This window comes from Chlorocebus sabaeus, chromosome X, assembly GCF_047675955.1.
Source record: "Chlorocebus sabaeus isolate Y175 chromosome X, mChlSab1.0.hap1, whole genome shotgun sequence".
NCBI lineage: Eukaryota > Metazoa > Chordata > Mammalia > Primates > Cercopithecidae > Chlorocebus > Chlorocebus sabaeus.
The window spans coordinates 112,682,856-112,705,888 of NC_132933.1; the positions used below are offsets into that span (position 1 = coordinate 112,682,856).

At 55.5% G+C, this 23,033-nt stretch overlaps 1 protein-coding gene across 4 annotated transcripts in view; it reads left to right on the top strand.

Moving 5' to 3' along the window:
* BCOR (BCL6 corepressor) overlaps positions 1-23,033 on the top strand; it is a 126,667-nt gene that overhangs the window by 18,280 nt on the left and 85,354 nt on the right. Inside the window, exon 1 of one of the 4 annotated variants that reach the window (XM_007991410.3) lies at positions 13,304-13,418. The exons of the other annotated variants lie outside the window; for them this stretch is intronic. The gene's annotated coding sequence lies outside the window, so the exon portion shown is untranslated. Of the gene's footprint in view, positions 1-13,303; positions 13,419-23,033 lie in introns of those variants that run through there. 4 annotated transcript variants of the gene reach the window in all.

A 23,033-nucleotide genomic window follows, 5' to 3' on the forward strand; every position in this document is an offset into this window, starting at 1 on the left:
GCTTGAACCCAGGAGATGGAAGTTGCAGTGAGCCGAGATCGCGCCACTGCACTCTAGTCCAGCCTGGGTGACAGAGTGAGACTCCGTCTCAAAAACAAAAAAAAAAAAAAAAAAAAAGGAAAAAAAAAGTAATCCATGTCAACCATCTGATCGTGGAGGGGGATTTCAGATCTCTGTACCATACTTTCCCTTCTCCATTCTTGCCATAGCACTAGAGCACAGTGTCTTACTAAATTCATATCCAGTGTTTACTTTGTAACCACGTATATATCATTCATTGCTGAGCCAAATGAGCTTCAGTGATTGCAGTTCCTTTCTTGTAAGATTTTCTTTTTCCTGGAGTTAGTAATTGCCTCATTTTTATATTTGCCTAATTTTCTTTGACCTATGACTACTTTCCCCATACTTTCCAACCTCTGTACAATTAATCTCAGGACAATTTTCTGCATGTCCAAATCTTGAAGACCATCTGCAAATGGGCTGATCTTTTTTTGTTTTGTGTTTCTTTTTTTAATCCCTATTTTCTTTAAATCTGAAACCTTTTTCAAAAAGTTTCCAATCTTCCATTTAGTTTTGTTTTCTGAAACTTTTATGAAATGCTGTGGGAGTTTTTACTGATTTCAAATGGGGTATCGTGTTTTGGTGGAAAATTGTGTCTCTCCCACCCAGCTAATGTCAAGAGCTAAGAAATGAATCCAGAGTTTCTGATATTTGATATTTTGCTTAGCTGAAATAAACTTTCATCATTTTTCCTAAACAACAACCTTTCAGAAGTAATGACTGTTAGCCCCGGGAACCCTGGAAATATTCAGTATTTGTACCCTCCCCTCTCCCCGCCGAACTGATTCTATATTTTTAGAAATAAAGGTTATTTTAAAAATAATTGGCCTTTACCCAGACCGTTTACTGCAAGATTCATGCCCTTTATTTACGTTCACCTCACGGTGCCTTTTATTTGTGTTCAGTCATTTACAAGTCTGCCTTTCCAACTAGATTGTAAATTACTTGAGGGGGCCAGAGGTGTCTTTAAAAAATTCACTTCTGTACTTTTGGATCCCCCTAGGTCCTAACACAGCGCCTCGCCCTTAGCAAGCTCTCCATAAATGCATGTTAAATTCAAAAAGTGGACAAAAAAAAGTTCCAGTCTTCTCCAATCAGGAGCCCTAAACCGTGGTGACTCTCAAATCCTCTCTGGCCCCAAGAGCGCCCTGTGAACGGTGGGTAGGCCTCGCCCCCCACCCCCAGCTGCCTCCGCAGGTTGCCGCTGGGGACAGAATTCTGGGGTGCGCGGGAGAGGCGATAACACGTTGACCATCGCGGGAGTCCGGGAACCAGAGGTTGCTTCTCAGGATTAAGATCCGTTCCAGCGTTTCGGGGAGGGGCGACACTACAGGCCTCGCTTTCACCAGGGACGGCTGCCCTATCGCCCCCGACCTGGGGTCAGCGTGGCCCGCAGCGGGGAGGGGGGCCTCGAGAGGGAGCGCCCCCCGGCAGCCCGGGAACATCCGCGCGGCAGCCCCGGCCGGGCCTGCGGCTCCGCGGTCCCACCGCCGGGGGCAGCGCCTCCTGCGCAGCCCGGCCAAGATGGCGGCCGGCGCGCAGCCGCCCGCGTCCGGGGGAGAGGCGGCGGCAGCCCAGTGTCAGCCGGGGAGTGCGCTGTGTCCTCCTTTACTCACGGGGACCCCGAGGGCCCGGTCCTGCCACTTCGTCCTGACAGGCCCCCTTCCCGGAACCCTACCTGGAAGGGCCCCGGCTGGGATCGGGACGGCCTGGAGGATGGCCGCCTGGCTAGACATGGTGGACAGGGGACCAGAGGGGACCACTGGGTGCCAGCCCCACACCCAAGCCATTTCCTCCAGCCCTGGGACACCTCTGGTGCGCAATTCGACGATATTAGTAACTGCAGGTGGGCTTCACGCCCCGTAAAGACACAGGGTTCAAAGCTCTTGAAATCAGGAATGTCTTGGAAAAGCTGCTACTTCTGGTTGTGAAACCCACGGTATTCTCTAGTAAAGGCTACAGAATATGTGCGGTTCCTCACATTTGCTGTGACATCGGTATGCGCGCTGTGTAGGCTGCCTGCCTCCTAGGACACTCCAAAACCTGAGGTCCAATTTACCAGAAATGGCATTGATGAATGCGGTGCATTCTGAGTGATCTCCCGCTGGGCTCAGATTGGGAGGTCAGAAGGGCCCCCAAAGGGAGCAGCTGATGCAGGTAGAATCACAATGGTAGAAACAGAGAAGTACCCAGAAACGCTTCCCCATTACCCTTTGTAAACTGGGTTGACACCTCCCACTGGTTCAAGGTTCCATCCAAAGTTTGCATGTTATCAGCTCAGCTTGAGAGGCAGAATGTGAACTTTTTGGTTTTGTTTTGGTGAAATAGTCTTTCTGCATGACATTTGCACCAGCTTGTTATTCTTATGGAAAACACTTCCTCCACCTACCCTGGGCAGCAGCCACACCAGCCTTTACTTCCTTGTGCAGGCCCTCTTTTAATTACCTCTCTCTTGCTCCAGTTTAGGCAGCCCCCGGCACTTTGTTCAAGTATAGCAATAAACCCAAGACTGGGCCTAATCCTCTGTGGTCCTGACCTTCCCCACAGCGGGCCTGGAGTCTGGAGGGCCTTCCTGCTCCCCTGATTAGGGCCAAGGACGCAGCTTGATGTGTTTTGTGTTTTCTCCCCTCTGCACACTTGGTACTTTTCAGAGTGCTTCACTAAAAAAATCAGATACAAGAAAAACTTCAAAGCAGCTCTTTGGAGCCAGGCCTCCGTGAGCTGGGGTCACCCGACCACCAAGCCAACCATTCGACTTCTAAACTGTAGCCAGGGCCAACGGGTTACCGCTGACCTTTTGCATACCGAATTCCTCTCCTAGCGCTAGCTCGGGTGGCCAGGGAGCCTCAGCTGCACCCACCTCCTGCCCGGTCCAGTCCCGATGCCCCTCCCGGGAGGCGCAGTAACCTTAAACGGCAGGACAGGCGGCTGGCCGAACTGGTTCGGTGACGACTCCTTGGAGACAGCGGCTTCGAGGAGCAGGCCCCATCTGCAGCGCAGCTGAACGAGTTAAGCTGCCCCAGGCGTGAGCGGACCAGGGTGGGGCCTGGACAGGAGAGAACCGGCGGGGGGCCCCAGGCCGCGTCAGCCCAAGGATTTCCAATTTGCAGGGGGAAAGGTGAACCTGATTCTCCCTTCCCGAAGGGCTGCGTGGGGGGCCCAGAAGACCTCTGTCAGGGGTTGGGGAGGCGCCTCGAAGCGAGGCCCAAAGTGAGGCTGCAGAAGGGGGGTTGGTGGGGGAGGCGGTGCGCCCTCAAGGCCACCTGGTCAGTAAAGGCGCTTCTGCGCCATACGAGCAAGCAAACAGCTGTAGCATCCGACCCTCGGGCTCCAGCGGCCCACGGTGCAGGCAGGCAGGCAGGCAGGGGAAGAGTGGCTCTGCGCGCAGCCCCGGGTGCCCTAAGGCCCATCCGCTGCTGTGCTGCCCCAGCCCTTCGCCCCCTCCCCAAAAAAAACCCGGCCGCGCGGGCCAGAACCTAGGCTGCACGGGCTCCTGACCCCGGCTCGCCAGGCTCAGCCCAATCCGACCCCGCCTCGGCTTCACAAAGGCCACGTGCGGCCAGGGCGGACAAGGAACGGCCACGACTCTCAGATCTTTAATTACGCTAGGAGTCCCTACCCTTCCCCCCAACCCATCGCCGGCTTCCAGCCCTTTAATCAATTTCACGATATTAAATATTAATTTCCTGCCAGCCACGGTTTCTCGGAGGAGGGGGAGGGGATGGGTAGGGCAGCTCCGAGGCTGGGATGGCTTTGCAGGGTGTGACCACGATAGCAGGGCGCGGAGGACGCGCGGACTCCTAAGTGACCTGTGCCCGGGAACTCGGAGCCACTGGGTTTTCACTCTGTAGCTGGGGAACTTGGAGAGTTATGAGCGCCTGGGTGCAGGCCTCCAGGAGGGGCAGCGAGGTGCGCGGAGAGTCCGGGTCTGCTGGGCGACCGCCTCCTGCTCCGCGCCCCCCCACCCCAGCCGCGAGTCAGCCTCACGCGGGCCCGCGGCGCGCTGCGATGATGGATCGCGCCTGGCGGGGGTGATTTGGTGTTGATCGCACATTATCACTGGCAGGTTGGACTGGTTGCTGATGGACGACTTCTAGCGGCGGAGGCAGCGGCGTCTTCAGACGCCGCGCTGGGAGTCGCTTGCTCGGCGAGGGTATTCCCCCCCGACACACCCCCTCCCTACTTCCAGGCGCCAGGAGGGCCTGGGAGTCCGAGTGTGGTCTCCTCGCGCCCAAGGCCGCCCGCTCCCGTCTGGGTCCGGGTGTGGGCTGTTGGCCGGGTGAGGAGAGGAGCCAGGACGCCTCTCCCACTTCCTCCCACTTCTCCTTCCCTTGCCGCCTGCTCCCCACCCCCTTCCTGCTTCCCCACCGAAACCTGGAGGCCCTGGGTCACTCCGCGGGTGATATCCACGCCGCCTGACCCTGGCCGCGGGGGTGCAGACTCTTCCGCCCCGCAGCCCCCGACCCTCTCCCCCGGTCGCAGCAGCCGCGGCACTGCGGTGCGCCCCTTCTCGCCTCTTTTTCTAAAGTGCCTGCAGATACAAAAGCGGTTTCGTAATGCCTTCCGTCTGCGAGAGCCGGAGGACCTTGGCTGACCTTTCGGAAACTGATTGCAACTGCCTGTTAACAGCCCGTACTGACCGCACTGAGCGGAGCGGAGGACAATCATTTAAATGACAGACGGCGAGGTGGCCCCGGCTCAGTCGAGCGGCCTGGTTAAGCCCGCCCCGCCCCTCCTCTGGCCCACCCCCCCGCCGCTACTCCCCCAGCCCCGGGCGCACTGCGGGCCGCGGCGGGCGCTCGGGCAGGCGGGGAGGACGCGCGCGCGCGTGCGTGTGTGTGTGTGCGCGCGTGTCCACGATTACCGGCCGACGGGTTAACCCTTTCCCGAGCAGCCGCTCCCTTTGAGGCCGGGCGCTGCCGGCGTAATCTGCCATCTGCAGAAGAGGAATAAAAGGGCCATCTCCGCCGACTTTGCCTAATGGGTAAACTGTACCCTCTTAGCGTGACCCAGGCTGCGTCCCTGCTGCTGCCAGGGAAAGATCCGGACCCTTGGCTCTTCTGCCGCGGCCCTGGGTCCCCTCCCTGCACTCCCCTTCCTCTGCACAGACACACAAGGAACAGCACGAGGGGTCCAAAGGCTCCCAGAGACTCGCGATGCAGTGGACGTGGGTGTTCCCGGTGTTTCCTATTTTGGAAACTGGAGAAAGGTGGGGTGGGGGGGGAACGTAGCGAAAAGCCGGAGTGGGGGAGGGGAGGCTGGTGACAGGGCACCTCGGGCTTCGCTCGCTCCCTCTCTCGGGAGAGATCGCCAGCTGCTCTCCAACAGGCAGCGCCCTGAAATCTATTTAAAGAGAGGGAAAGGGGAGGAGAACAAAGGGGGAGGAGGGGGACGGCGAGCGGAGCCTGGGCGAGAGCGAGCGAGCAGGGAGGATCCGCCGCTCCGCGGGCACATCAAGCGCTCACATCTGTACACTCCGCGATCGATGGGGAGAATGGATAATATTTGTCAGCTGCAGACCTTTCTCTTCCCTGGTTCCTGGGGAGGGGAGGGGGCGAGGAGGGGGAGGGGCGGGCAGGCCAGGCGAGAGAGGCCGCCTCAAGGACAGCGCGCTTCCCGCTGCAGCCACACGGAAACCCAGAGCCATGAAAGCCGGGGGATTTTTCTCTTATTATCATTATTAATTATTTTTTATTATTCCACAGCAGCCAGCGAACGCTCGGTGGCGCCCCTCCCCCGCTCGCCCGCCGCCTCCCTTTGTTGATTCTCAGCTGCGAGCGCGGCGGGCCCGAGCCGCCGCCGCCGCCGCCGCCGCAGCAGAGCACGATCTGCTCTTGCGCCCTCGGTCGCAGCTGCGGCCCAGGAAGCCGGGGCTGCGTCCCCGCCCCCTGCCCCCCACGGCGCGGCAGCCCTCGCACCCCCTCCTCGCCTCCCGCCACGAGGCCAGCCCTGCCTCTCCACTGCCTCTCGCTGCAGCTCCGAGTCCCCAACGCAGAGCAGAGGCTCTGACTGCTGCGGCCCCGAGCCTCCGGCCGCGCGGGGGCCTTTGCCACTCCCAATCCCCGCAGCTGCACTGCACTCTGATGCCGCCGTCCTCACACATGGTCTTCATTTTGCACACTAGCGGCGTGCTTCCTCTCAGCTCCTCTCCTCGGGGCTTTTCGGAGCGAGGAGGGAGGTTTAGAGGAAGTTAGAAACCTAGCGAGCCCAGGGGAAGGGGGAAAACCCTCGCTCTCAGTCTCAGCTTCCGAGGCAGAGGGAGCGCCCCGCGGGGGGTGGAGTAGAGCTTGGGTGCCCTCCCCTTCCTTGGATGCGGGAAGGGTTAAGTTAGGGGTGGCGGTCGGAGGAGCGACAGATTTGCTTTCGCTCATCCACTTGCCTGCTCAGACCGGCCTGGGTAGCCTTGACCTGGCACCCTCGGAACGGCAGAACCCGGATGGGAGCAGATCCGCCAAGCGGTCATCAAACAAGACCAAAGACATCTCGGCTGTCCCCCATCCTCGGGCCTCGAACGAGGGTGGGGGTGCCCCCTGGGCCTTGGCTTCCCCGCGCACCCCCAGGTTGGAAGGCCAAAGCCGACGCCTCACAGACCCGGGGTCCGGGCCCCCGTTTAGGGCGGAGATGTGTAGAAAGCTCTAGTCCGAGTTTATTTGCGGCCTGGCTACCCCCTCCCCCCGCCGCTGTGGTCCTGCGATTCTGAGCCAGCCTGCGGCGGCGTCCCCGACTGCTCCGCGGTCCTGGGCAGGGCAGGAAGCTGGCACGGCCGCCGGCTGGGCAGGCGCCACTTGGCCGGGCAGGCTGCTCGCTGGAACTCGGGCGGCACCTTCGCGCCGAGTCGGGTTCCTGGGTCTCCAGCCCGGTCACCCTGAGCGGTTTTACCCTCCACTTTGACCATCGGCCTCGCGCAGAAGTCTGTCTTCTCCCGCCCTCTCGGCTTTTCCCTTCCTCATTCTCTCTCGGGAGCTCCCTAACGCAGTCAACTGCCCTTCCCGAGATTCAAAAAGAAGTTTTGTGTTTCCCCGGGGGTAGCCGCCTAATGCTTCTCTTGTTTTCCGGAACAAAGCAGACATTCAGTGAGGAGGGGGCAGGCGCTGACTCCCTCCCCGCCCCGCAGCACCCCGCACTCCTGCAGGTTCAGAACGCTGGGTCCCCGGCCCGGGCCCGGGGGGTAGGGTGGGGACCCCCTTCCCCTAGGCTTGGCCACAAAAGCCTCGCCCGGTAGCCCGAGAGAAAGCGGCGTGGTGTTTGGGTGAGGTTCCCAGGCCGGGCGGGGAGGGCGTGCACGCGGCTGTTTACAGTGTGCCTGTGCTGCTGGAAGCTCACCCGCCGCCGCTTGACAGCGTGGGGCACCCTCTGGCTGCCAGCTCAGAGGAGATGCGCAGCGGCGAGCCCTCCGGCACTCCACCCGATGCTTCCGCAGCGCCAGGGCCAGGGCGCGCTGGGAAGCTCCAGGTCTCCAACCTCGAGTTCCTTCGGCCCACATACCCCTCCCCGTAACAATGGCCTGGATCGGGTAGTATTATCAAAGGGACGGGGTGGGAAGAGGTGAAGAGCGCACAAGGGACTCTCGAGGCTGTCGAAGCGCCTGGGTTCTGAGCATACCCCCGCCCCCGCCTGTCCCCTTGCAGGACTAAATTCCCCCGCCCGAGTGAGCGAAAGACAAATACTCTCGTGACTTGGAGGTATTTCTCCCTCCGGATAACCCCCTGCAACCCCATTAGCCCCTACCCACCCTGCCCAGTGGATTTCTCCACTCCACCCCGTGGGGACCGCTGCACTAGCTTTGCCCACGAGCGCCAGGCCTTCTCGTCGTCGCAGCGCTGCCTTAGATCCCGCTCCACCTCTTCCCCTCTCCTGGGCCTGTGGCCGGCCCCTGGCGCCTCCAGCGCGGCCTGAAACTTGATCCCATGTCGAAAGGACAGTGTGTAAACACCAGGCGCGCTCCGAGAGCCCGCGGGAGGGGCCGAGCGAGGGCCGCCGGGGCAGCTCCGAGGCCCCGCGTCCCCGCCTGCCTGCTCGCCCGGGGCACGATCGGCGGGGCCGCTGTCTCGCTCTCTGCCTCCCCAGTTGGCTCAGCTAATTGGAGCCGCCGCCGCCGCCACCGCTGCGGCCTCTTGTTGAATTTTCTAGATCGCAACCGTTCAGTCGTGGCTGCCTGCCGTTCCCCTCCCCCTCCCACAACTGTTATCTCGGCCAGCAACTTGTTGGTGGTGGGGACCGGTCCCACAGCTGACCCTGGCCTCAGGCTCCGAGTTCACCCCAGCAGTTCCAGGGGATGTTTTTCTTCGAGACGTGGGAAGGGAGGTAAAGTCTTAACGGAACAGTGAGGCTTTGGGCCAGAATCTAAGGCTCCGGTACTAGCCAGAGGATCCTCCCGGCAGAAGGCCATGGTCCTCCCTGTCTTACACCAAGAGGTAGTGACAGTCCCGGAGGGGCTCCAGGAACAACTCTGCTGGCAACTTCTGTTCATTCCAGGAAAACATTACAGAAGGGTGAGGTGATGGGAGGCAGAAAGAACCCCCTCCCTCCTACTTGCCCCAAATCCCCCTCCGCACTTGGGCATTTGGGACTAGGTGTGTAGGTTCCTCCTGCAGCAGAGTTCACCTGCAGCAGAGTTCACCTGCGCCTTGGGCCTAACCCACCCACATGCCACAAGGATGCTTTTCCTCTTGGTTTGGAGTACCTGGTGGGTCCAGGGGGTACGTACCACCCTTAGTGGGTTCTGGAGGTACAACTCCCCCACGTTAGGTCAGTTCTAAGCTTGTACCAGGAGGCCCCCCTGGGCCGTGGTCCTCCCCCGCCATCCCCAGCCTTAGCCTCCTTTCCTCTTGGCCAGCTGTCTCGTGCTCTAGCCACACATCTATGCTAGCTGCAAAAGGTCTCGCCTGTATGGATCTGTAAGAGGCCCAGAGCTCAGCCCCATGGCCGAGGTGGGAAGATGTGAAGCAGTTTGCTAGTGCAGGAATCACAAAGATACTGTTGATGATGCCAGAGCAGTTCCTGGTCTCCAGCATTGCCATAGAACGACTTTTCCTCGCGGTAGAACTTTCGCTAGTGGTTTCACAGGCTCAGGGCCCAATCTTGTGAAAGTAGCTACACTCCCCAGCCCGGAAACACATAAATACACATAGGCAAACTCCCAGGAGGCTGGGTGTAGGAACCACCATCAAGGGGATCTGTAGCAGCCAGAGAATGTCTGCTTTTCCTGTGACGGTTCTGAGAAGGGCGCCTGTTCCCTCCCTTTGATGGTTCTCTGACAACTGTTAGGGAACAAAGAGTGGAGGCCACAGGCTCATTAACTGTCATTTTCCACATCTTTCCTCCACTTCTAACTTTTACCCAAATTACTACTTTAGAGTTTTCCTGAGGTATTCTCTCCATCTATTTATAACCAGAGCAAGATTTCCAACTCAATCCTTATTGATTTAAACTATGATAAAAAATGAATCTACAAAATTATTATTATAATTTGGTGTCTAAGATGACATTTCAGTAGGTCCAAGTTCACATAGTTTTTGGCATCTAAAATTCCCCAGGCCATTCCAATCAGATAACCTAAGTGTGTTTCCCACTGTCAGTTTCTCTTCCCTTTCCATAGTGAAAAAAAACTGAATCCTGTCAAAGATGTTTATTCTCCTCCACTCCTACCCCATCAGTCTGTGAGAACCTTGTTTCTGTTTAGGATAAGGTATATTTCTATGTTTTGATAAAGAAGAGAGTAATGTATGTTCCTCTTCAGGCCTGAAAAGATAATTATGCATCCTGGGAGCTTACTTTTCTCCTGGCTGTTTAATGGACAATCTGGATTCTGGCTCTGGAGCAGGAATCCTTCGATGTCCCAGCCTTCTCCTCATCCCCTTTCCTCTGTCACCACTCAGCCATCACCAGGCCTTTAGGCGGGTCACATGGCCTGAGGATTTCTGTTCTGAAGGTTCGGAGTGCCTCAGAAGACTCTGCAACTCAGAGCCTGGTATCATGCATTCACATTTTTTTTTTACTGTGCAAAGCATATTCCGAGCCATTGGGATTCCTGTTCCATCTCTCTGAAAGCTTATGCCAAAAACTCCCCATGGGGCCTATGGTGATGGATGTCATGAGGCCCAGGAAGGAGCCATCATGGTGGGAAGAGTTGAGTGCCTGCATGTAAGACTCAGATTCGAACCAAACCAAAGTGCAAACAGCAAGGAAAAAAAGCAACTCCGCGCACCTGGCTGGTACCTTGCTTGGAAACAAACCGTACCTCCCCACTCTCCCATCTCAAAGCTAGTAGAGCCTAAGGGCACACCATTCCTTTGGCCTCCCTTTAGCTCGACTTGGGAATGGCGCAGTTAAGCATATCAGGAAGCTGAGATGCATCCACCACTCCTCTCTTCCCCTGGCGCTGGGCTCAGCTTGGCTGAACTTGCCGTTCCTGTCTTTTTAGAAGAGCTGGTTGTGTTCCCGAAGCAGGATCGCACTGTGCTGCCTCCCCAGGGGTCCTCAGCTATTGATTTTTAATATCCGTATTCAATATTGTGTATTAAACATTGAATCCATGCACAAGAGGATGTGATGCAAATCACCAGCCGTGCCTGAGACTTTAATAGTTGTTTTATTGCCCGGAAACCACAGTTGGACGCAAGGCATCCTGCAGCCGAGGCTGGGGGCGGGGATGACAGGCTGAGAAGAGGGCTGAGCGGAGCGGAGCAGAGGATAAGAGATCTCTGAAATCGGCACTGCTGAAGGCACAGCCAGGCACTAACAGCTCCCCCCAGGCAGGCGGGTGGGGGGCCGGCTCCAGGCTGCTCTGGGAAGAGCAGGGGCTGTTGTATGAGACCCGGGCAGAGGAAGAGGTGTGGGGCTGTGTTCTTCCTTCCTGGACTTCTCTAACTGGACTGTGCATTCCTGTCCGGCAGTCCTTCCCCTCCACGCAGATGCTCACCCAGACACACATACACAACGATGGAACAGGAAAGTTAACTTTGGGGCAGGAAACCCCAGGCCTCGGGCTTCTTCCACCACTCTTCGCTCCGTGACCTTAGCGCAGACCTCTCTCAACCCGCTGGGCCCCATTTCCCTTCTTTGCCAATGGCGGTGATGCTATCTGCCCTACTTCCCTCACAGCCCTGGTGGTGAGGCTGCCGCGGCACATGAGATAATATTCGGGGAAAAGGCTTTTGTAAACTGTCAGGCCCCACGTAGGCAGGCTGAGGGATTAGTGCTGGCTTTCCCTTTATACTCCCTCTCTCCTGCAGGCTGTGTCTCCTGGCTGCCTTCTTTCTCTCTCAGACATGGGCCCCCTCCCCCATGAAGGGCCCCCTCTTCTGCTTCCTCGGCCACCTCTGCTTGATCTCCCAGGCTTCCTGCCCTGCCTGGACTCTGCATTCAGGCTAGGCAATCAGGTTTGCAGGAGGCCCAGCACGGAGAAAGGAAGGGTGAAAACGACTGTGTGTGTGGTGGGGGTGGTTGCAGCAAGTGTGTGCAAAGCCAACAGCCTCGGGAGGGAGGAGAAGCACACTCGGTGGCTGCGGCCCTGGGTTGCGGAGCCCGCGGGGAGGGGCCGTGAGTGGGGGGCGCTGAACGGCCCCGTGTGCTGACAAGCGGGAGAGGGGTCGAGGGGAACCTGAGTCTGGGAGTCTCTTCACGTTACACCGTTTCTGGTTATGGGAAGTCCAGCCTGAATCCCGATTGCTGGAAGGCTAGGGTGTGGGCAGTGCCTTCAGGGTATTGCAGTTGGGAAGGCCACATGGAAATGCGGTGGAAAGTGGCAGCCCTCCAGCGCCGCCAAGTCAGATAAAAAGTTGCCCGAGGTCCTGAAAGTGGAGGCACCAGCTCTCTGATGGCCTTGTAGGCGCCCTGAGAACATTCCGAGCTCCTCAAACCCGATACCTTTGTCCTGGGCTCAGGGAGGGGGCGGAAACCAGAAGGGCCCGGATTCTTGAAGACCACCCCTGGGGACCCCACTGTCTGCTGGGAAGGCCCCAGCCGACTGTAGGCCGAAGCCCTGGCAGGAGGTCATGCCAAGAGTTTGTGTCCGCGTCCTTAGGTGTGAGAATGGGGCTATGCCAGGCTGGGCCTGGCTGCGCACGCCTCCGCTTCGGGACTCGGGCGGCTGCTGCTGCCTGCGTTTTCCGGTCTTCGGCCCAGCCTCCCTGGGTCTCTCCTCCCGCTTTGTCTTGCTGCCAGCTTCTCGCCTGTCCTTGCCAGTCTCCTAGGTCGGCGGGTCGCGCTCTGCCTCTCTGTGTGCGTCTTTGCGCACATGTGGCGGTCTTCCTGCAACCTGGGTCAGCTGGGCCTCTTCCCGCGGGGTACTTGGCTTTGCCTTTGGATCGCTGCGAGAGTCCACTTCTTGCGCTCCCCTCCTCCCCACCTCGCCTTAGGCAGACGCATCCCGGGCTTGGCGATCCCCCAAACAGAAATATCCCCGGGTTTCTGGTTTAGCTCCACCAAAACAAACTCAAGAGGGATTGGGGTATCCTTTACTGCGTTTCTCGCTGCTCTCAGCCCTAGGCCGAAACTGGAGGGGTTTTTTGTTTTGTTTTTAATGAGACCTACTTTGCAGAGTTTAGGGGGAACATTTCTGCGGCAGACCTCGAGGTCTGTGGCGCGCTCCCAACTTTCAAGACTGTAAGCCGCCGAGAAAGAGAATTTGGGTACATGATTTTGCTGCTGATGTGGGCTGGAACGAGGGTGTCCAGAGTGCACGTGCATGTGCGGATCGCAGGGACGCTCGGTGGATTAGCCGCCAAAAGCGGGGGAGCGCCGCGTATGGACGCTAGGGCTGGGGGCCAGCGGGGACCTACAAACACCCCAGGCGGCCGAGCAGGTGAAGGAACCATTCCGAGCCCGTTCCCTCCTCCCGGGCCCGCACGCCGCCGGCCATTGCGGCGGAAACACGGTCCAACTCCTTGAAAGTAAACTTGCCGCCCGGGGCGAGGGGCGCGAAGGAAGGAGGGGGCTGACATTGGTGTCTGCGTTGGGGAGGCCAGGAAGGCTTGTGTCAAATTTCAGCCCCTAATGACACTCCGTGGCGAGGTGCCAAGGCCCTGGGAACGGCGGCGGGGGTTCTGGGTGAGAGTGACGGCGCCGCGGGGCCCAACTTGCGAACCCCGAGGCGCCCGCAGGGCCGAGGGAGGCCGCGGGGGCAGGCGCGGCGGGCGGGGAGGGGGCGCTCCTAGAGCCTCCTGAGCCGAGCGGAGCGCAGGCATCTTCCGCAATCCATTCATGCACTGAAGCGCGTGCAGAGCTGCTGATCGCTGCCATTGTTACTCGCGGGCGGTGTGGGAGCTGAGCCTCCACTCTGGCGAGAGATAAATGGCCTCTGACAGCCCCTCCTCGCCAAGAGAGCTCCTCGGATTTCACCGCGCGGCGGCTCTCAGGTCTGTGCCTCGCTCGCTTCCCGGTGAGAACCTTTAAATCAGCCTCCCGGCCCTCCCTCCTCCCAGACACTGTCCCCCGCCCGCTCAGGCCCCGGCAGGGCCCCGGGCGCGCTGTGTGCAGTCTCGGGGGCCTCTCCCCACCTGGGGGTTAAACACAGTGGGGGCGCAGGGGGGACCTCAGGACCGTGGGGGGAGGCGCCGGGCTCCCCAGCCCCGGCTCCGTGCCTCCGCGGGAGCGGAGCCCCGCGCCCCGCCTCCGCGCCCACAAGATGGATCAGGCTACCGTGCGGAGAGCGGGCTGTAAATATTTAAAAAGTCTCTCGCGCGCTGGCGGTAATGGCTTTCGCAGTCGGAATGTGTGCTGGGGAAGAGGAAGGCGACGTGTACTGTATTGCAGGGTGGGGAATTGTTCCTACGCTTCCCCTTAGGTCCGAGGTGGGCTACATGTTCAGGCTTCCCGATTTCCCGCCCTCCGCCTCTCCGCCGCCGTGTCCCACGATAGCATCGAGAACGCCAGTCGACAGGGAACTTGAGCATAGCCGGGCGACAGAGGCCCGGTCGAGGTGACCCTGGAGCCACCCTCCCCACCCGGGTCTCCCAAGCTCGTAGGTTGCGAGTGGTCCCAGACCCCTAATCCAGGTCCACTTCTCGCTGCTGCACAGGGGAGGGCGGGAAACGCACAGATTGGAGCCCCCTGAGTTTGGGTGGTCGCAAAAGCCTGGGCCGGGGTTTCTGCAGAGGGGGCCTGGACCCTGTGTGTGCCTTTGCTACCCTCCCCAGCCGCTCTTAAACCTTGATCCGCTCTCCAGGAGACTCCCACCCCTATCTGAATCTGAAAGTAGCTTTGTGGCTGCTGGGACCGAAACCTGGGAGGAGGCAGCACGGAGAGATTGGGATGGGGAGGGGGTAGCCTCCAGGCTTAGTGGAGGTCACACGTGGACCTAAACGGGGACTCTTTTGCCTCTCTGGTGAGTATGGGCCTGGGATCTTTAAGGCCGAGCCCTGCCGGATGGAAGAGGTGGGGGAGGGGGATTCAGCCTCCTCGACTTGGCTGGGAGAGGCTTAATGGGCCCACCACAGGGTGTGTGCCGGGTGAGGTTGTCGCCTTTGCCAGCGGCCACTCCCTGGCGGGGCGGGGGAGCGGAGTTGCCCAGAGCTGGGGCGGGCTGGGCGCCGCGTGTTCGCGCGGAAGGTTCCAGGGGTGTGGACCCAGGCCGAAGCTGTTCCCCTGAGCCTTCCACCCCGCCGGCTCTGGGACCGGCCAGAGTGTGGGTACTGGCGGCGTGTCAGGACGCGCTGGGCTGCTCTCCGCGTTCGAGCGCTGGGAGCTCCCGACTCCTGGCAGCTCTGTGCACTCCGTTTCCAGGGGCTTGTGTTGCGCCCTTCTCGCTTGTTTGTCTCGTGTGAGTCTCGTAAACCGCCCTGATTTATTACCCAGACTAAATGCTTAATTTGTGAATATGAAACAGATTAAAAGGGGCGGGGGGAGGGGGGTTGAGGTCGGCATATTTTAGCAATCAGACCAAAGCAGCCCGGCAGATGTTTCAAATTTGTCGACATTTTCAGGCTCATGTGGAAAGCCAGCCAGAATGGTCAAGAGGTCCTTTCTCCTTCCTTCAACCTGAGAACTTGGCAGTGATCAAAAGGAGGTGATTAGTAGCTACAGAGAAAAGACACCAGCAGGCAAGGAGTTAACAGAGATTGAGCCGTTCACCTCCAGGATTGGGATTTGGAGGGGAGGGGGGTCACAAAGGCAAGAGGAATCCTGGCTAAAAAGGGGCAAGTCCTGAAAGCCAACTCTGAAGAACAAAGTAGAGGGTCCATTAAAAGTTAATTCAGTAAATAAACTTCATTGGTGATAAAACATATAAGAAAGATGGAAACTCCAACTTAAAATAGCCAAAAGATAATAAAAATAAATCGCTTTTATGTGGCCTGGACATGTACATATGTCTTTGGTCAGGTACCGGCAATGATCCACCTAACACAGGCCTCTCCCGAGTACCCTCTCCCTTTGAAAACCCCACATGTACAGCCAGTGTTTTTTGGCGTTTGTGATTTTGGGGCAACTTCACACATCAAAGGCGAGCACCTTTTTCTTTTCAGCTCCCTGATTCCAGCCACCCAGTGAAGCAGATACAATTTCTATAAATTGGCTGCCTTCTCCAGGTTTCGGTTGATCATCACCATATGAAATTATTGAAAGTCTAATGTCTTATTTCACTTTTTCCAAAGAGTGAGGAGGGGAACAGTTTATTGAAAGTTAGGCCACGTGAAGACTCTTGTGTTGCACAATAGTAATTTCCATTAGCCTGGATTTATCAGCCTCCTGATACTGCCACGTGTCTCCTGCAGGTTCCTTGTACCACCTTCCCTCTCCCCCTCCAGGTCTCACCATCTGTCTCTGTTAACAGGTAGAGTTCAAAGCGGAGCATTCCTATTGGGAAGGAGAAAATGGCTGATGACCAAAAATTAGGAAACAAAAGATTTGTTGTTGTTGTTGTTGTTGTTGTTTGTGAGATGGAGTCTTGCTCTGTTGCCCAGGCTGGAGTGCAATGGCCTGATCTCGACTCACTGCAACCTCTGCCTCCTAGGTTCAAACGATTCTCCTGCCTCAGCCTCCCGAGTAGCTGAGATTACCAGGCACGCGCCACCACGCCTGGCTAATTTTTTGTATTTTTAGTAGAGACGGGATTTCACCATGTTGGCCAGGCTGGTCTCAAACTCCTGACCTCGTGATCTGCCCACCTCGGCCTCCCAAAGTGCTGAGATTACCGGCGTGAGCCACCGGCGCCTGGCCAAAAGATGTATTTTTTAAACATATTTGTTATTACTCAAGAATCCCCTCTTCGGCCTTTGTTTCCTACTCCAAAGTTTTTTGTTCCCCTTTGGCCTCGATACGATCTTTCGTTTTACTAAAGTTGATTATGGTTCCTCTGTCTTGTCCCCAGCCAGACAAAGGCTTAGGGAAAGTCAAAGGACGTGTTAATTATATGTTTCTTGTAAATCGACTTTTCATTTCCCCCTAACACATTTAGTTGGCTTGGTGTTTAGTTTAACACTCAATTGCTACAAATATGCTGCTTCAAAAGGCTGCTTTTATTAAAACAAATAAATGAATTCAAAGACTTTTCTAATTTCAACTCGTGTGGGCTAGAAACAGAAGAGAAAACCGAAAGCAAGAGAGAGGGAAAGGAGTCAGGGAAGGGAGAGAAAGGAGACCAGGAAACACACACACACACACACACACACACACAGCATTCCTCCTGCCATCCCTCCGGAAGCCGTGTTAAACTGGTCCATACAATTGTCCCTGGCTGCCCCCTGCAGCTCGCCAGTCCTCCTGGATTTTCCATCACTTGGCGCCTAAGGCGATCATTAGCTGAGAATGGGCAACCTCCTCTACCTGCCGGCAGCTCATCACTTACCAGCCAGGGGAGGCTGGCCCCATTTGCTCAACCCGAGAGGGGTCCTTGGTTTTTGCCCCTGGGTGCATTGGTGCCTAATTAAACTCTATCCAGGGCAACGTGCACTAAATATACGTAAGCTGAGAGGAAGCTGGGAGGAAAAAGCAGTCATTACCTAGGAAGAGAAAGAATCTTCGGAGAGAGAGGAGGAAGGACCCCTGCTATGGTGCTTTCTGTTTACCCTCAGCAGAGCCTTGGAGTGCATGTTCACTTGGGTGCTGAAATCAAAGAGAAATGGAAATCAGGGGGAAAAAAATCCATAGCCCACACAGACCTGAACAGGGCCTATGTCACCACAGGGCAGGAGGGAGGTCTGCTGTAGCTCCAAACAGACAGTGCTGGCTGCAGAAAAATGACTCAGGTGCCCTTGTGGCATCGTAGTTATTGCTTATGTGCCACGGCCCCCTCATGCAGGAGCTGGAGCTGTATAAATGGCCATGGGGACAGATAGGAACAGATGTGTCAAGAGTCCAAGGACTAGGTGTGTGTTGTGAAGCCAGACAGACGGTGGAGGAGCAGGGGAGAACCCTGAGCTGAAGACTGAAGACCCTGCTAGCACCTGGGCCCAGGCAGGATCGAAGTGACCCAACCTGGCGCTAAAATGTCAGCCGGTAAACAAGAATGTGTGCAGATGTCATACAAGAGCCACCAGGACTTTAATTGAGCCCCATTTAACTCAGTGGAGGAAATCAGTTGAGAGGGTGAAAATGCTAGCTCAGGGTGACATGTTAGTGGCAAAAGTGAGACCAGAATCCAGAGCTCCCAGCTTCAGAAAACAGCCAGAGGAGGAAAGTGACTTCTGGTTAGAGAAAGATCCAGAGTGCTCTTGGTCGCTGAAGAGGCCTGGTATTTCAGTCATTTGGCATTTATTAAGCACTTGCTGTGTGCAAAGCACTATGCTGGGCATCAAAGGGGGCTACCAGCACTATGAGCCCTCAAAGGACTGAGCAGGGAAGACCCTTCCCTTTATATGTGCCTGGTGACAAAGGCCATGAAAGACAGTGGGTGAAGGGGCTGGGGAATGGGAGGAGGAAGCCAACCATTTTGGGTTCCACTTTTGAAGATAGCGGCTTACAGGTGGGCATTGAGGCCAGAGGGCAACCTGTAGCAATGGACCCCTCTATGGCCTCCCTGAGCCAAACCCTATCTGGCTAAGCATCTGCGCCTGTAAGATGATTGTCCTCCCCATGGTGGAAGTGCCAGAGAGGCTGTCTTCACTTCCCCTTCCTTGGAGGGCCTGACTTTGTTGCCCTAGGCAGACCAGGAAACTTATTCTAATGCGAACGAAGGAGGCAACTTTTCTAGCTAGGAAAGCACACACTGCAGTGCTCTCTCTTGCCCTGAAAAAGCAGAAGAGCACAGCTTATCCCCCAAAGCTCCTGGACAAATGTAGGCTCTCTGGGGGAGCCGGTAAGGGAATACTGCCTCCCTTAACAAAACAAACCTGAGAATCTCCAAGGTTTAGCACTGCACATGGAGTCTCCCAGCAGAGAAGGAGGCTGGCTTAAGTGCCCCCTGCATTCCACCTGCCCCTTGGGGCGCTCTCAGTGTGATCACAGGTGCCCTTCCTCAAGCCATCTGGCCTGGACCCAGTCTCTGCTCTTGGTTTCCCTAAGCAGAGGCGAAACACGCTGGAACCTTCAAAGCACATTCCTAAACACTAAGAGAGAGCTGTGGGGAAGTGAAAACAAAGAGGCCAAGGAGCGCTGGAGCAGTTCAGCTTCCAGAGTCTGTGGGCCAACAGGGCTGGCCCAAGTTCAGTCAGACTTACTGGCTCTGGGCCAGCCAGAGCTGGCAGCATGCCCTCTTCAGCCCACTGCTCAGGCCCCGTCGCCCCCCAAAAACCTGGGCACACCCCAGAGCAAGCCCAAGCCCCAGGAAGCCCTGCTGCCCCTTGGCAGCCCTCTCAGACCACCCCCTCCCCCTTCTGGTTGTGGGTTGCTAGTTCCAAGAGCCAAGGAATGGCTTCCAAAATCCCTTCATCCAGAGCTTCCCAAGAGTGAGTGGGTTGCCAGTGGGTCAAGACGGGGATCCCCCAGCCCCTGAGAGTGAACCGGGGGTGACCCAGTTCCTTGGCTGGCAGCTTCAGGCCACGTTGGGCAATTGTGGACACTCGGTCACTGTTTAACCTTGTGCAACAGAAAAATACCACATTCTGTGCTGAGAATCACTGCTCACTTGTCGTAAGTGTGACTGACATCCATGCTCCAAGAGTTACCCACACATACGAATAGAAAGGATATTGGACCACATGGTCCTTCGTGGATGGTGAACACAGCATAGTCAGTGATTCAACAAACGTTCGCTCAAGCCTCTCTTGTCCGTCCTGCACTGTGCTTGTGGCTGTTGGGGGTGGCTCGGGGAAACTCCCAGTTAACAGGACCCAGGACCCTCCTTAGAGGACATAAAGTCTCCCCAAGGGAGATAAGCCCCATGGAGCTGAAAACTTCATTGTGCTTACACTAAAACCAGGAGAAAGAGCAATCCCTGGTATTACTCCTCAGTCTTAGTTTTTTGCTTTGCTTTGTTTTGTTTTTGTTTTTTTAATGGGGTCTCCATCTATCTCTTGCCGAGGCTGTAGTGCAGTGAGGTGATCACAGCTCACCGTAGCCTTGACCTCCCAGGCTCAAGTGCTTCTCCTGCCTCAGCCTCCCGAGTAGGTGGGACTACAGGCACGTGCCACCACACCCGGCTCATTTTTCTTTTCTTTTCTTCTTTTTTTTTGTAGAGACTAGGTCTCACCATGTTGCCCAGGCTGGTCTCAAACTCCTGGGCTCAAGTGATCCTCCCACCTCAGCCTCCCAAAGTGCTGGAATTACAGCCGTGAGCCACTGCACCCCACTTAGGCATATATAAATATATATATTTAAGCCAAAGGGCTGATGGTGTGTTTCTGACCACTTTACACATAAAGCTGGGAAACTAAAGACTCCCTCAGACTCCCAGTGGCTGACCTGCTGAATGGGACTTGGGAGCTGGGAGTTCCATGCTTTCTCTCCAAAGGGTCCGCCCAGGTGACATCAAGTTCACGGCAGATGTTATGGGTAACACCTGCACTTGGCAGAAAATTCTAAGGCTATAAAAGGATGTTTGGTGCCTCTCCTGCCCGCATTTCTCAGTCACTCAGTTTGCCTCTCTGAAGGCAACCACTGCTCCCAGTTTATTGCTTACCCTTCCCAAGATAGTCTATTAAGGCTGAATCTTTTTTTTTTTTCTTTTTTTCTTTTTTTTTTTTTTTTTTGAGACGGATTCTCGCTCTGTCACCCAGGCTGGAGTGCAGTGGCACAATCTCAGCTCACTGCAATCTCCACCTACGGGGTTCAAGTGATTCTCCCGCCTCACCCTCCCAAGTAGCTGGGATTACAGGTGTGTGCCACTATGTTGGGCTAATTTTTTGTAGTTTTAGTAGAGACAGGGTTTCACCGTGTTAGCCAGGATGGTCTCTATCTCCTGACCTCGTGATCCACCCGCCTCGGCCTCCCAAAGTGCTGGGATTACAGGCATGAGCCGCCACGCCTGGCCTATTAAGGCTGATTATTTTAAATATATATATTAATTTTATTTTGAAAAAAATCCCAAACCCACAGAAAACTTGAAAGAGCAGTACAACGAACACCCATATATGAAGGCAGGTTTTCAAAGGCACTATATTTATTCAACACGCCTACCCTTGGAAAGAATTCAAAACCCCTTCAAAGATCTGAATTAGTTTAACTTTATCTTAAACTGTTACTTAGGAGTACTTTTCCTTAGTAGACATGTTGCCTGCTTGTTCATCCCCCTCCTCCCAGCCCCCAGCACCTTATTTGTGTGCCTTGTGCATAGCGGGCATTTCCTAAAGCTTGCAGGATTAAATAGCGAAGACTATGTCGTAGTTAGTATGGGGGAGCCAAACTGCCTGGGTTCGAAACCTGGCTCTACGACTTGACCAGCTGTGTGACCTGAGGCAGTTACTCTCGCCACCTGACTTTCCCCATCTTTGAAATGGAGGGTAATGATACAATATATTTAATGATGTTGGGAGGATTAGTTGATGGACGTAAAGCATGTAAAATAGTGCCTGGGCCAGGCACGGTGTCTCACGCCTGTAATCCCAGCACTTTGGGAGGCCGAGGCGGGCAGATCACCTGAGGTAAGGAGTTCGACAGCAACCTGGCCAACATGGCGAAACCCTGTCTCTACTAAAAATACAAAAATTAGGCAGGCGTGGTGGCGGGTGCCTGTAACCCCAGCTACTTGGGAGGCTGAGGCGGGAGAATCGCTTGAATCCAGGAGGCGGAGGTTGCAGTGAGCCGAGACCGTGCCACTACACTCCAGTCTGGGTGACAGAGCAAGACTGTGTCTCAAAATAAATAAATAAATAAATAAATAAATAAATAATAAAACAGTGCCTGGCATCTAGAAAGTGCTTAATAGGTGTTAGGGACACTTGAGACTGAAACACATTTGATATTAACTTTGCTTTGGTGATTGCATGTAAGTCATTTGGCCGAGTTGATGGGCTCCGAGTTTTCCTTGGTAACCGTCAGAGAGACCCAAGAAAACCAGGAATGTGACTTCATAGTCGTCCCTCTAGTGAGAGGATTGCCCACACTCAGCACATAAGTAGCAGGGGCTTCTCGTGACCAGTTTCCACTCATGGAGAGTTTCTAGCTGTGCTTATTAAAAAAAATATTTGAGGCCGGGAGCGGTGGCTCACGCCTGTAATCCCAGCACTTTAGGAGGCCGAGGCGGGCAGATCACCTGAGCTTGGGAGTTCGAGACCAGCCTGACCAACATGGAGAAATCCCGTCTCTACTAAAAATACAAAATTAGCCGGGTGTGGTGGCGCATGTCTGTAATCCCAGCTACTCGGGAGGCTGAGGCAGGAGAATCGCTTGAACCCGGAAGGCGGAGGTTGCCATGAGCCAAGATTGCACCATTGCATTCCAGCCTGGGCAACAAGAGCGAAACTCTAAAAAAAAAAAAAGATATTTGGAGGGAAAGTCTTCCCCCATCCACTTCCCTTTTATAGCCCGGCTAGTTGCTGCCCTGCTAATAGAACCATCTTCGAAGAAAGAGCTAGCATTTGTTGTACCCACAGACGGGTAAGAAGATCTTCTCCCTCAGGGTGAAGCCTAGGCTCACGAAAGCCTGAGGTCAGAAAGCCAAGAAGGGTTAGAGAGAGCAAGTAGGTGCAACCCCAGAAACCTCCACTGTCTGGCAAGTCAGAGAGAGTCTGACAAAGTTGTCTGGAATGTTCTTCACATAGGAAGCGTCGAATGGTGGATGTCTTAAGAGCCAGAGGCAAGAAAGGACTGGGAAAGATAAAAGAATTTGTTTATTTTATTTTAAGTTTTATTTTATTTTATTTTTGAGATGGAGTGTCACTCTGTCATCCAGGCTGGAGTGCAATAGCTCGATATTGGCTCACTGCAACCTCTGCCTCCTGGGTTCAAGTGATTCTCCAGCCTCAGCCTCCCGAGTAGCTGGGATTACAGGTGTGTGCCACCACACCCGACTAATCCGACTAATTTTTGTATTTTTTTAGTAGAGACGGGGTTTCACTGTGTTGGCCAGGCTGGTCTCAAACTCCTGACCTCAGGTAATCCACCCGCCTTGGCCTCCCAAAGTGCTGGGATTACAGGCATGAGCCACCGTGCCCGGCCAGGAATTTGTTTAAAGGTATACTTTGCTCTGTGCTATAAAATACTGCACCTAATGTTAGGCTTTGACGGCTATAATATGTGACCTTGACATTGTGGCGTATCTGCCATATAATTTAATTAACATGTGATGCTGGCACAATGCCAGAGAGTCAAACATTCTGACAGCTCTTGGAAGCCACATAAGTCCCTTTGAAGTTCCCCCCAGCGAACTGACACACAGAAACCTCCTATGGTTGAGGACAGCCCCTGATGCGGTATACGGAAATATAGCTGCGTGGTGGTTATATTGGATGGCACTGGCAAAGCCACTTGCTGGTTTGCCACAGTTCTGGAGGTCTGTTGTGGTTTCTAAGGGCCAAAACCATCAAGAGTGGCTCCTTGGGGAAGGAGAACTCATTCTTCATCAGGAACAAAAATTAGGAGGTCTCCTGTTTGCAGATTTTGCTCCACAAAATGTTTTCTTCAGGCCGGGCGCGGTGGCTCATGCCTGTAATCCCAGC